General features: G+C 34.4%; 1 pseudogene; it reads right to left on the bottom strand.

The window, feature by feature from the left end:
• Positions 1-1,485: 1,485 nt before the first annotated feature.
• Positions 1,486-14,559, bottom strand: part of LOC113064642 (lysine-specific demethylase 4B-like) — a 54,086-nt pseudogene continuing 41,012 nt past the window's right edge.

Below are 14,559 nucleotides of genomic sequence, written 5' to 3'. Positions count from 1 at the left end.
AGTTTGGTTTTTAATTAGAAAAAGGCACATTTAGAGCGGCTAAATGTCAATGAGGCTTCGATTTAAAAAAAAAAACCTCTCAGATTAATCTTCTTGCATCGGATGATTCATTGTTTTTTTCATAATGGTTTATTTTTAACAGGCCTGGTCTCCGAGAAAAGCTTTTAATCTGTTCGAATGTGATCATTTGAAATGAATAAACAACAATTAACTGACCTCTGAACTTCAGAAATATACTTTTCAGAAAGCAATTTTTTTTTAAATGCCACATTTTCGAGAGGAAAAGCTTGTTATAGGCCAATTGATTTCCGTGACCTTTACAGTTGTTTTTGATTACTGGATAAGGATTTGAAGAACCGTTTGGATTACATTTGGGGAAGTTTACTCAATTTGTGAACTGGTTGAAGTGATTCATTACAAAGAACTAATTAAAAAGAATATTAAAAACTAAATAGATGAGCAAAAGCCTAGCCAGATGTAATATATTTATAATTATTGATAATCAATTACTACATTCATTCAAGTATTGTATTAATTTATTTGTATTATTATTTAAACCAGGTTTATCATGGTCAAATACAAAGCACAGTTTCACTTCACATTTTATTACAATCTTTCCTAGTACTTCTGCACAAATAAACATTTGCCATCATCAGTATGCAAGCTGTGGTGGGTTATTTCATTAAACCTGCCTCTTGTGACGTTTCTGTTAATGCAAAGCAGAAATCCCAAAAACAGAGGAGTACAAATGCCATTGACACACTTCACGTCTACTGTCAGAGCAGCCGTAATCATCACTGGGGGGTGGGAAACAAACGGTTTTGAGACGAGAACGATGGTTGTCACATTAAACAGAAGGGAAGAGGGATGTGCTTGCGAAGTTCAAACCTCTGTACACACATATATTATCGTAGAGATGTAATTCAGATATTCTTATATCATATATATATATATATATATATATATATATATATATATATATATATATGAAAAAAGGACTGTCAATTATGTTTGAAAAATAATGCAATAAAAAGGAATGCAATTAATAATTTTCAAACAGTCTATTTAATGAAAAAATAACCTCGTTTGGGGACTTTCCTTGCATTCATTTACTTTGTATTTTGCACAATTCTCCAAAATCTATGGCATGCTAAAGCAAGTGAATGACTATTCCACATGAAAATCATTTTCAGTTTGACAAAAAAGGTGGAGCAAGGGGTTGTTGGAAGCATCAGAAGAGTGTGGCATCTCCCAAGGCTATGTACTGGGTCCGTTTTGACTTTAGTCTATAACAACAATCCTGTCTGTAACGGTCATATCCAAGTGTTTGTTTCCAAATTAATGGAGGGTTTGCTGGATTAAGCTTTCAGTGCTATTTGAATAATGAACCCACAAGTACCAGTGAAGGAGGCGTGCTGATTGATAATCGCTCGCGTCAGAAAATGAAACAACAAGGATGGCCAAACAACAAGGAGAAAACAAATCCAAAGTGACAACCAGACCCTTTATTTGAATGTGACGGCATTTGATAAGACTAGAAGTTATACTGAAGACAATTTTTCCAATTTGCAAGCAGGACATCTAGTATGTACACCTAATTCTGGGTCACATGACCCGGATCGCCCCTCAGTAGTCTAAGACCTCTATAGCACCTTGAGAAGGCAGATTGCGTATCTGTTTAATATCACCTATGACTATACGCTTAAATGTATGCCACTTCAACCTTTTGAATAAAAATGATATTCAATTTTTTTTTATCTTTTGACAATATGTTGCAAATATTCACCAAAATAAAAATCAATAAAAATAATAATCAATAACAACAACTGTAATTATAATAAAAAAAACAGACAATAGTATTCAATATCAACGTCTACCAAGTATGCTAGAAAAACAATTCATCTGGTGCTGAAAAAGTTTTTATCATAGATTATAGAAGAATACATGAAGATACGCAAATCTATCGTAACACAGATGTGTACGTAAACTGAAAACTGTAGCTTCTGTTGCTGCCATAATTGATTTTCTTTATACAAGTATTAAATTTATATGCGACAAAAGACATTTAAATACTTGTTAAATCCAATGAGCCCAGCAAAAACTCTTCCTGTGACCCCCCGCCCGAACACTTGAGCGTAGAGAAAAATACCCGAAACTGTACAAATTTAGACTGTCTATGTGATCTGTGACCGGGTAGCATGATTTGGCTCGAGTTAGAAAAATATTTTGCACTCGTTTGAGAAAAAAATCAGGTATATAGTCAACAGCACATACAAGTGAATGATTATCCCATCTGAAAACGTGTGGCAGCTCTTCGTGTTAAATGAAAGAACCGGAGCGAGGGATCGTGGAAAGGGTCGGAAAAGTGAGGCGTCACCCAAGGGTATGTACTGGGTCTGTTTCAGCTTCAAGCTATAATGACACGCATGCGTCCCACGCGTTCATAGGTGGGAGACTCGGATTAGCACGACAGCGAATAAATGAAACAAAGACATGCAGTAGATGAATTTAAAGTCTGTATGTGTTGACGAATAGCTGGTAGCGCAAAGTGGCGCTTCAATACATCTGCTGAACACCTTGTTCACCCTCTTCTGGAGGAAAGTCAGAGTTGAGGAGAGACTCCATGTAGGCTACGTAACTGGAGCTGTGTGTGTAACTCTCGCTGGGTTCCGGGGCAGGAAGTGTGGCTGCAGTAACAGGAAGTGAGGTGGGGGGAGTCAGGCAGGGGGCAGTGCTGGTGTTTGGAGTAATACTAGCAGGAAGGAAAGTGTTGACTATTTCTGGAGGTAGTGCTGAGGGCTCAATGGCTAGTATTGGAGGCGGTGTCGGCAGACGAGGGCGCTTTGCGGCAAGAGGTTCGTCTGACGGTTTGCACCTGAGGTTGCTGTTGGTTCACAGTTGCCTGTTAATAAAAAGAAAAGACAATTATCATTTAGTGACGTCCATCAGAGCTCTCCAAATGGGCTCCAACCAGGGGTGGGCAAAGACCTTTTTTTCAAAATTAGTGTAGAATTTCCTTACCTCAATATATAAGTTGACCTGACCATCACTCTTTTGTGTGTTAAACACAATCTACTAAATATAGACAACTTCCTTTTAATGAAAGATAAATTAAAAAATAATCATAATTTATGACAAAAATACTATTATAAACTAGGTTAGTGGACAATTCGGCAGCAAAAATTACTCTAGAAAAATCATGAGTGCACAATTTTATAAAATCTAAACATTTAAAAAAAAGCATTATTTAATGGGAAACAAATAAAGGCGTCCGACTAAATTTGGTAAAATGTTATATATTTCTCTTTGTTTTGTTGTGAAATACATGAATGAAAAACAAGTAAATATATTTATATTTAAATATATAGTAAACAATTAAAATACTTAAATGTATAGCACAGTAATGAGGCAGCAAGATATGATAAATTGATCAGAACAAGAAAGGATATTAATAATCTTTCATTGCGCAAGAATTTATCAATATGAAAGGCTCGAATACGAAGAGGCATAGAGCACGTATGCTCAACTAATGCATAGTGTAATATGTCCGTGAGATAGTTTATTGAACCTTTTCTTTGAACAGTTTTACATTTCAGATAAAAAGAATACATACTCTGCTTTTTTATTACATAGTTTTCCAGACCTGGAAATTACTCAAAACAGAGTAACTCGTTTAACCGCTACCTGATCCAGCAGAAAATGGCAGTATCAGAGACAATACCAACACTAATTATCAGATCGGCACACCTTCAGCTCCAACTGCACTGTTAGCTTGATAAACCCTCTAGTTTGACAAATACGAAAGCTATGAAGCGTTGCACCTGCACTTTGACTTTACGTTGATGAATTCTGTGTGCAGAAAACATATGGTACTCGGCCTGAAGCAAATAAAAGCGCTTACCAGACGAGACATGACCCTCTTGGGCAGCTCATGGTCCAGAGAGTGAATCTCGCTGCGCTTCAGTAAGATCTGCGTCTCGTCCTGAAACTCCACCTGGAAGGAAATACAGTTTAGATGCCTTGGATCCTTTCCTTAGAACCACTTCCACTAACCACTAATGTTGTTAATAAAGCTATAAAAAACTGCATTTAACCTCAAATATTCCCTTAAAACTCTTACATTTTTCATCGAAACAACATCCAACAACAACATAAGTTGCAAACTTTCAACCAGTCTGCAATCAACACCCTATTCCACATCAATTCCCAACGGCTTCAAGACCTGTCAGACATTCAGGCATCCAGCTACAGATCGCCTGCGGCGGGTGGGAGAACGTTTGCCGCGTCTAGCAAAGTCAAAAGTGACGTCATGAAAGCGATTGGCGCTTGTTACGAGTGCCAAGTCTCACACGGATCTAATAAATAATTGAGTCTTGTGGTGGAGGAGAGAATCAAGCAGTTTGTTAATGCTGACAGAGGAGTCTCTCAAGAACTCAGCCGAGCAATGAAACACTGTGTGCGTTTGGGTTTTAATGAGAAAGAATCTGACGTGAAGCAAAACTAGTTCATCCAATGTGTCAAACAATGTATTAACACAGTTTGTAAGCCAAAAAAACTGAAACTGGTAGTTTTCTGAGTCACGTTTCCATCCAAATGTGATTTAGAAGACAAATGACGCCTATTCTCAACACCTGTGGTCCATTACACCTTATAAGCTTCATCTACAGACTTCATAAATGCGTCACATCTGCCTAGTTTTCTCATTTTCCCATTATTCTCATCTCTCTTCCACTCAACATGTCAGTGGCTCCTCTGTGTACAAGGAAAGCAAACTTTGCACCAAATGTGGGACTCCTGAAAGACTCGGATAAGATTGGGAATCAATGAATTGAAGACGTAGGTTTCTAACCTAAAAATCTGATATCATTGTGAAACTCTACTGATCTGAATTATACAAGTAAACTAAATACTATACTCAATTACAAATGACTTTATTAAATAGCACATTTTTTTAAACAATTAATTGTTCTAGTTATTGAGATACCTAAAACTGATTCATTTTGACAATAATTAAATAGATCCATTTCATAAGAGTCAACGATTCACAGATTGAACAACTCTGGTCACACTGTACGATTATTTGTTTGCTGTATGAAGACGCGTTGCACTTTGCAACGTCCATTTAATATCCAATTAAAAAGTAGTTTGGCTTGAAACAGATTACCAAACCAAGTAAATAGTCATAAAAGGGGGGATGAACAAACACAAATAAAACTGAAGGACGTCACAGTTACCTGATAGTATCGGTGGATGTGTTCCTTGATGAAAGAAGCGTTGAGAACCCGTCCGTCAAAGGTGTTGACCACCACGAGTTCACCCAGATCTGGAGGGCCGTTCCTCAGGCAGTCATGACTCTGAGATGCAGAAATCACAGAGATGGTGGATCAAACAGGCAGTTGTAGCTCTAAAATCTGATTGGATGAGCCAAATGACTGTGCCAAAGCCAACTGGCAACCATAACAACCTACCGTTAGATTTTAACCAATCAGAGAAATGCATTTTAAAAGGCAATCAGACACAAGAGGATGTACATTACAACGGTTTTATCATGAACAAGCTACTAAAAACTCTAAAATCTGACTGGATGAGCTGAATTTCAATCAATCTAGATTTAAACCAATTAGCATCCAGGAGCTGCCTTTTAGACAGCAATAAGCCACAATGACATACGTTACAGTTATTATTATTAATTTTTTCATGATTAAGGAGGTTTTAGAATCAGAATCTCTAGAATCTGGTTGGATGAGCCAAGTGAATGCAACAAAGTATGGAAACCCGTTTCCAACACTGAAAAAAAAATTCTCACAATTCTGACTTTTTTCTCTTCAACTGCGAGTTTATATCACGCAATTCTGACTTTTTTCAGAATTGGACTGAAATAAACTCACAGTTCGGAGAAATTAAGTCAGAATTGTGATATATAAACTTTTTCTGAGTCTACATATTTTGAGTATCGCAATTCTGAAAAAAGTTTATATCAAACAATTCTGAGGAAAAAACAATGTCTAAATTGTGAGCCACAAACATAACAAAAAACATTACATAGTGCTTTTACTAAACTAAAACCAAATGTAAATCCCTTAAAAGTGGCTATTTCTTGGCATCTCACCAGCAGGTTCTCTGGGAAGACGTTATCACAGTAGGAGCCGTCATCAAAGTTGACTTCATAGTAGTTTTGCGTGCCGATGCCGGTGATGGTGCAGCGGTAGAACCAACCATTGCTGCTCTTGCCGATGACCTCCTGACCCAAAGACAGCTCGCGTGAGCCACTTTTGACCTGCAACGGAGGGAAACCGTCAGTTTGAGGATCACCGTGTGCATTAAGATCCCTTCTATGGTGGCTACACACCTTCTGATTGGTCTGTTTGTGTTTGTGGCAGGTGACGGACACCACGTATGGCCAATCAGCTGGCTTCATGACGACTCCAGCGAGGAGGGCACAGGTGACGTGGAAGGAAGTGGAACAGTTGTCCAAAGAGCACTGGATACATGCGCCGAAGATCTGCTTGGTCGTCTTGTGGCAGTAGACACACTTCTGCAAATCGTAACGAAGAAATTACAGCCTTTGTAACATGACAAATTTCCAGGATACTCAATAACAAAAATTTATTTTATCCATCAGGGAAAGGGCCTACTGGAAGTTGGAGCCTAAGCCAAATGAGAGTACACTGCTAGATGTGAACACAAAACCAGTCTTAAGTCTCTGGGGTTTTAAAAAAAAAAATCGACCCTTATGACTGGTTTTGTGCTCCAGGGTCACATATAGCTATTAGGCTAATCGTAAACAGTAAAAAAAAAAAAAAACTAAAAAAAAAGGACGTATTTTCAGAAGTCTTTCATTATAAAACATTTATTAATGTGTGGACTAAAATAAAACTTCCAAAATGTTTAAAATTACAGTAATTTTTTTAAAGTATAAAAAATGAAAATAAAATTAACAACAACATAAAAATGGACCAAAAAAAAAATGCAAGAAACAACAAACATTTAATAAACAGAAACAAGAAAAACGAAGCGATTAGCAAAAATAAAATAAAAAGAATTAAAACAAAAGCAGAAGCCAAACCAAGAAAAAACTGAAAGACAAACAGCATAAGAAACTAATAGTGAAAGAAAAAACCTACACAAAAAGAACAGACTAAATAGATAGAAACAGACAGAACAAACAAATATATGAACTAATGAAAACAATGAATGAAAATAAAAAAACAATAGAATGAATGGAAAAAGTAGAAAAAGGAAACTAACTAAAAATGTACAATAATGAACAAAAAAGCAGACATTTAGTAAGAATATATTAAATGAGAAAAAGTGATTTTACGCATAAGAAAAAGGGCGTTTCATACCAGAATGTGGCTTGAGATTGCAAAGTCAATGCTAAGCAGCTATTAGGCTTTCGGCTAACATTATTTTCAAGTGTCAGCTGGAAACAAAAGTCATTCCATGAGCTCAGCAGATCAGATGAAGACTACAAAGATGAACATTAACTAATAAAATGAACACAAACAGTCCGTTTCGTTTTCACATGGACTCACAAAACGCAGAAATCAGGGCTGAGTTTGTGGCACGAGACTGTATTTGCAAATAAAAGCAGCTGATATTTTAGCATTTTTTTAACATCCTCTCAAAAAAAAATCTGTTAATTCCTGTCTCTATCCTCTTCTCCTCCATTTCTGCATAAACCACCTCCAAACACACACACACACACACACACACACACACAGAGGGATATCGACAAGAATAAAGATTCTTTATTAAATTGTCAATACTTCATTTCAGCCTCCTGTGGCCAAGCGGCCATAATGTACAACGGCCTTTTGATGAGGCGCCAGCTCGGAAATATTTCATCGGCTGGTGAAAGCCTCTGATTTATCATTCGCCAAAGATTGATCGCCAGACAGGCCAACGGACAGGGCAAGGGAAAAGAAAATACATGATTTACGAGCATCAAGCTCTCAGTTATTCATTCATGCATCAAGAGCCGGTGTCCGTTTGTGTCATGGCGAGCAGGAAGATAAAGCGGCCTCCTTTTGTGCCTGGAAACCAAACACGTGCTAATGGCGACTGGTAGAGCAAGTCAACTGTATGAACTGTAAGAGAGGGTTATGTGCCTCGGCGAAGCATGTTTTTCAAGTAATCATGTGCTGAAGCTGCCTGGGGTTGTGTATTTGTCAGCATAAATGCATTGAGCAGCGTTCAGACATGCAGAGGAGGAGAAAACCTGCCTATATAATCAATGCAGCGCATTTAGCACAGTGAGAAACGACACCTGATTATTCAGCCATTGCACGTCATTAATAATGCATCATATATCCTCTGAGAAAGAGAGAGAGAGAGAGAGAGAGAAACAGCAAAACATGAAAATACAAATTAAAGAAAAACTGAGCAAAGAAAGAGTGAAAGAATGAAAAAGGCAAAAGAAACAAACTAAATGAACAAAAAAAAAGAAATCACATAATAATGAACGGATTAATAAAATAAAGCCAAAAAGAAAAAATATCAATGAAAGAATTAGAACAATGACTGAAACAAGTGAGAAATTAAAAGAACGATTGAAAAAAAGCACAAAAAAATTAAACAAAAAGACACAGAAATGGAGAACAAACGATTAACCAAAACAATTACCTAAAAATTAAAAAAAATTAAATAAATGTACCATGAAAGAATGGAAAGAACAAAACAAAATAAAGTATAAAATAATGAGAAAACAAGCACCCATACAAAAAAAAAAAAAAAAACAGAAAGAACAAACAAAATCTTAATCAGAAATAAAATTAAACTTGAATAACAAAATTAATGAAAAAGAAATAACCAAATAAACAAGCACAAACTTAAGAAATAAATAGAAAATAGAGAAACTAATTAGAAAGAAAAGCACAAATGAAAGATTTAAAAAAATGATGGAAAGAAACAGAAAAAGTGAATAAAAAGAAACTAAACTTAAACAAAAGTATAAAAATACAAACAAAGACAAAATAGAATGAAACAATGTAAGAAAAAAAACTAAAGTCCTTTAGGAAAATGAATAAACAAATGAAAGCAGAGAAAACAATACAAAAGATAAATTACATTTATATCAATTACAAGTAAAAAGAACAAATGAAATAGAAACATTAAAAAGAAAAACAATGAATGCTGATATGAAAGAACAGAAAGAATGGAAGAGAGAACAAACAAAAGAATGAACAAAAAAAGTAAGTGTAAACAAATAAAATAAATTAAAAACAAATGAGACAGAATCAACAAAAAAAACACTAAAAAATTACAAAAGAACAAAAGAGAAAAACAATGTAAGAAAATACAATAAATGAAACAAATTAAACAAACTGATTAGTAATGAAGAAAAAAACAAAAGCACAAATGAAACAGCGAAAAATTGACAAAACAAAAAAGTAAGAAAGTACAAAACGGTGAAAAAGATAAACAACGTAAGAAAAAACAAATACAAGGATTGAAAAAATAAAGTGCAACAAACTAATTAGTAATGAACAAAAGCACAGATGAAACAGAAAAAAACAAATGAACGAATGAATATATACGAATAAAAATAAAAAAGTAAAAAAAAAACAGCGAAAAAGAAAAACAATGCAAGAAAAAACTAACAGAAATACAAAATACGAATTAGTAACGAACAAAAAACAAACAAACAAAAGCACAAATGAAATGGAACGAAGAAAAAATTCTGAATCAACTAAAACTAAAACGCAAATAATGAAAGAAATATTTTTTTTAAAGTAAGAAAAATTAAGCTACAATATAAAAATAGAGAACGAAAGGGAAAAGCAAGAAACAAATGCACAAACACAAATGTAAAAGACCGACATCTACGACAGAAATTAAAGGAAACGCAAACGAGCAAATTAACAATCAGAGAGATCTCCATTTGAAAACATTATGTGGTAAAACAACGAAGAGGACTGTGGTTTCACCGCCGACTCACCAAACTCTTCCTGGTGTCGGGGACAGCCGTCACATCCACAGGCTCTCGCTCCACAGCGTTAACGAAACGAGCCTCGGCTACAGCGATGGCACAGATCACGTGAACCCACCTGCGGACGGGACATCAAACACATGAACAGATGTCGCGTATCTCCTCGCGATATGAGAGAAACAGTTCGAGATGTTAGACCTGTCATCTGTGGTTTTCTTCAAAGCTCCTCCTCTTAAACTGCACAAACAGCAGCCCTGCGACGAATAAACAACTCCAATCATGGACCGAATAAAGTTAACGCAACAGTAAATGTGCTATATAGAAGTTCAACATACACAATTTTTAATATCAATGATTTTAACTGATCTATGTTTGCGATACTTACCGCTGTCCAGTCGGCCGCAGTGCACCGAGAACACATCCAGCCGTCCCGTTTCGTTTCGGGATTTACGCCGTAACAACCTGATGGAAACGAGAACAGACACTTAGCTGTCTATGAACCAAACTGATAAATGTACGTTCGGATTTAATTATTAAACAGACCGTGTATTTATTAATTATTGTATTATTAAAGAAAACAATACAAAATTTAAATACAATTTTAGTAAAAAGAACAAACGAAAATAAAGAAAACATTAAAGAGAAAAAACAATGAATGCAGATATGAAAGAACAGAAATAACGGAAGAGAGAACAAACAAAAGAATGAACGAAAGGTTTAGCAATTAACTAAAACAAATATAAAAACAAGTAAACAAATTAAAAACAAAACAAACAAAGAATGAACCAAAAAAAAATAAACGAAAAATTACAAATTAACAAAAAAGAAAAACAATGTTAGTAAATACAATAAATAAAACAAATTAAACAAACTGAGTAGTAATGAACAAAAAAACAAAAGCTCAAATGAAACCGAACAAACAAATGAACAAGCGAAAAATGTACGGACTAAAATGAAAAAAGAAAAAAAAACAGCGAAAAAGAAAAACAACGTAAGAAAAAACAAATACAAGGATAGAAAAACTAAAGTGCAACAAACTAATTAGTAATGAACAAAAGCACAGATGAAACAGAACAGACAAATGAACGAATGAAAAAACTGATTAACTAAAATGAAAAGGTAAAAAAAGAACAAAACGGCGAAAAAGAAAAATAACACAAGTTATTAAACGATTCACCAATGTATGCTATTTACTAAGATAAACTGTTTCTGTAATTTAGAGCAAAGCAAGAACAAGCAAAATGCATATTTGAAACAAAAGCAAACAAAACAAACAAAAAAATTATGGGAGCAAAATTTAATTGATAAAAGAAATGAAGAATGAAGGATAAAGTCAAGGAAAAAAATAAAAATACAACAAATGAATGAGTAAAATAAGTAAAAACTATTATTTGAATATATTGTGTATTATTAAAGTTAAATGTTTTTTCGTGGAAAATTTTTCTAAAAAGTTTAATGAACAACAAACGAATAAACACAAAAGAGAATAAATGAAAACTAGTGAAATCAAACAAAACTACAATATATTAAGTAAACTGTTTAAGATTCACTAGTCTATGTTATTGAGAAAAAAAACACTTTTTGTAATTTTTCATTAAAAAACAACTATCAACCTATGTTAAATATGAAATAATGAAAAGATGAAAGAAAATGAGCAAAAACTAACAAGGTCATTAAAACAAATCAAATGAACCAAAGAATTAATGAAAAACAAAACAAAAGGAAAAACAAAAAATTGTATATTAAATATTGTGTATGAGTCACTAATATATTTTACTTAAATAAGAATGTAAGCGGGGTCAAACAATACTTCTTACAAAAACAATTAAATTACAATTTATAAAATCCCGAATACTGACATTTGGTTGGAAACACATTGTTAAACAAGTCGCAAAGCCGTTTTCAAGTCATTAATCGTCAGAAATATGTAAAATCTTTTTAGTCTTCAGCCCATGTTCAGGGAAGCCATTTCCAACAGAGTTCAAGTGTATGAGCGCTTAAGAAAAACCCAAAATATCATGAAGAAACTAACAAGCTGTCTATCACTTCAAGGACTCTTTTTCAAGCCTTTGGAAAGCAAACAAGCTGGAGATGCTGTTGTTATTACTCTTGGGTTAATTTGGGTCGGTGGCTCGCTGTCGTCTCTGTAAGAGGAAGTCGAGGGGATCTGGGCGTTTAAAACACCTCCAGGGAGCCACGGGATCTACTTTCAGCAGGAAACTCACGGCGTGGAGACAGTTAATGATAGTGAGAAGCCACCAGGGGTCAAAATGTAGTGGTCTTACCACAGTAAAGGGGTTTTGATACAGTAAAATATCTATCATTTATGGCCTTGAAGAATAAAATAATAAAAAACAAGATTTTTATTTCAAATAATTGCAAAAATAAAAATGGATATTATTATTATTATTTTATTGAAATTATATATGAAAACATAAACAGAAGAAGAACAGACAAATAAATATAAACAAAAAATAAAATAATTAAGTAATGAATTGGAGATGAAAAAGACAAAAAAACGACAAGAATAAACAAAAACAAAATATATTTGTTAAACACACACACACACACACACACACACACACACACACACACACACTAATAATAATAGCTATTATTATTATTAATAAATTATTTATTATTATTATTTTAAAAAGAACAAATGAAAGAAAAAATTTAAAGAAAACACAATGCAATAAATTAATGAAAAAAACTAAAGTCAAAAATGACAACAAAAAAAAAAACTCAAATTAAATGCAAATAAAATGAGAATAACAAAAGGAAAGAAACAAAGAAATTAAATGACAAAAAGACAAAAAAAGTGTAGGAAAAAGCAGAAACCAAAGAACAAACAAAACAAAAGATATGTATGTGTATATAATTACATAAAATATAACAATAATACTAATATATTATAATTATAAAAAGGAAAACAAACAAAATAAAAACAAACAGAATACAAAAGTATGAAACAGAAAGAATTTACAACTGACAAAACAGAAAGAAAAAAATAAAATCTGAATAAACCAAAGAGAAAACAAAACAAAAAGTAAAACAATTATACAAAAAACTAAACAAAAAAAATGCACAAAAAAACGAAGAAAATAACTATATTAACAAAAGAAAATAATTATTATTATTAATACTAATATTTATATTATTCTTATTATTATTGTACCAGTCTTAATAATAAGAGTTGTCATAATCAACACTTCCACTAATTAACACACTATAACCGTAGGCTGCTAACAGTCCTCGATGCAGTAATATATAACCGAGCTGCATCTTAATCAAACGTGGGTCATCAGGGGAGATTTACGAGACAGAAACCTCAGTTTTTCATAAGCTGTGCTTCTTTCAGAGAGCTTGAGAAGAGCTGACAGCAGCACAGGTAAAATATGAGCAAGTACTCTTCTGACGACTGGAATCAGTCTGACAGAGTGAAAACAGAGAGCAGCGCTAAAGTGATTAGCGCTGCTAAAAGCAGAGCAAGACCGCACTTCATAAATCCAAACAACTCGCCGTAATCAACTCACAAACTTACGTATCCCAACGTTTTTTAGCACGCTGACATAAATCCGTCGCTCTTTCGCAAGTAAATATAATCATATCATCAGCCGACTGGAAATATCACGGCCGAACGCTTCTGGAAAACACAAAAACATCAAGAAAACTGAAATAGTTTGGTCTAGACTGCCATTTTTTAACCCAGATGCTGGTGTTCATCTCGACAAACGGCTAATTGGCTAACTGCGCGGCTTAGACTAGCGCCGTGGAGAGAAACCCCTCGAAACGAGACACTTTCTCCTCTTCGTGAGGTTTTTTTCTGTGCTCGTCTGAGTTGGGTTCAGCCTGACTGACGGTAAATTGGCTCTCGAGGCCCTGCCACCAGATAAAGTTCAAGTTCAAGTTCATTTATTTATATAGCACATTTAAACAGCCACACAAGACAGACCAAAGTGCTTTACAGAACAAGCATATAAGAATAAAAGCAGAAAAACACACATAGAGAACAACTAAGCTAAGATTAATTATAAAATCAAGAAGCAAATGTAGAAAAAAAATAAAATAATAAATAAATAAATAAATAAATAATAATAAAAAAAATAAAAAATAAGAACAGTCTAAGATAAGAAATCAATATGCTAACGAGAATAGATATGTTTTGACCAGAGACTTAAAAACAGGGAGGTTGGGAGCAGTTCTGATCTCTAGAGGCATGGTGTTCCACAGACAAGGCCCTGCCACCGCAAAAGCACGCTCCCCTCTACGCTTAAGTCTGACACGAGGGACTACCAGCAGCGCCTGGTCGTGGGATCTGAGACTTCTGGACGGAATGTACGGATGAATAAGTTCAGAGAGATAAACTGGTGCTAGGTTGTGTAAAGATTTGAAGACAAAGAGAAGAATTTTGAAATCTATTCTCTGCCGGACTGGTAACCAATGTAAAGATCTGAGGATGGGAGAGATATGGTCATATTTGCGACAATTATGGATGAGTCTGGCTGCCGCATTTTGGACTAACTGAAGACGGGAGATTTGAGAATCTGATATACCGCAATATAGTGAGTTGCAATAATCCAGTCGACACGTGATGAAGGCATGAACCGCCATTTCCAGAGTTATTG

This window comes from Carassius auratus, chromosome 47 (genome assembly GCF_003368295.1).
Source record: "Carassius auratus strain Wakin chromosome 47, ASM336829v1, whole genome shotgun sequence".
In the NCBI taxonomy this organism is placed as follows: domain Eukaryota; kingdom Metazoa; phylum Chordata; class Actinopteri; order Cypriniformes; family Cyprinidae; genus Carassius; species Carassius auratus.
Note: the sequence above shows the minus strand (reverse complement) of the source record. Positions and strands in the feature narration are given on the sequence as shown.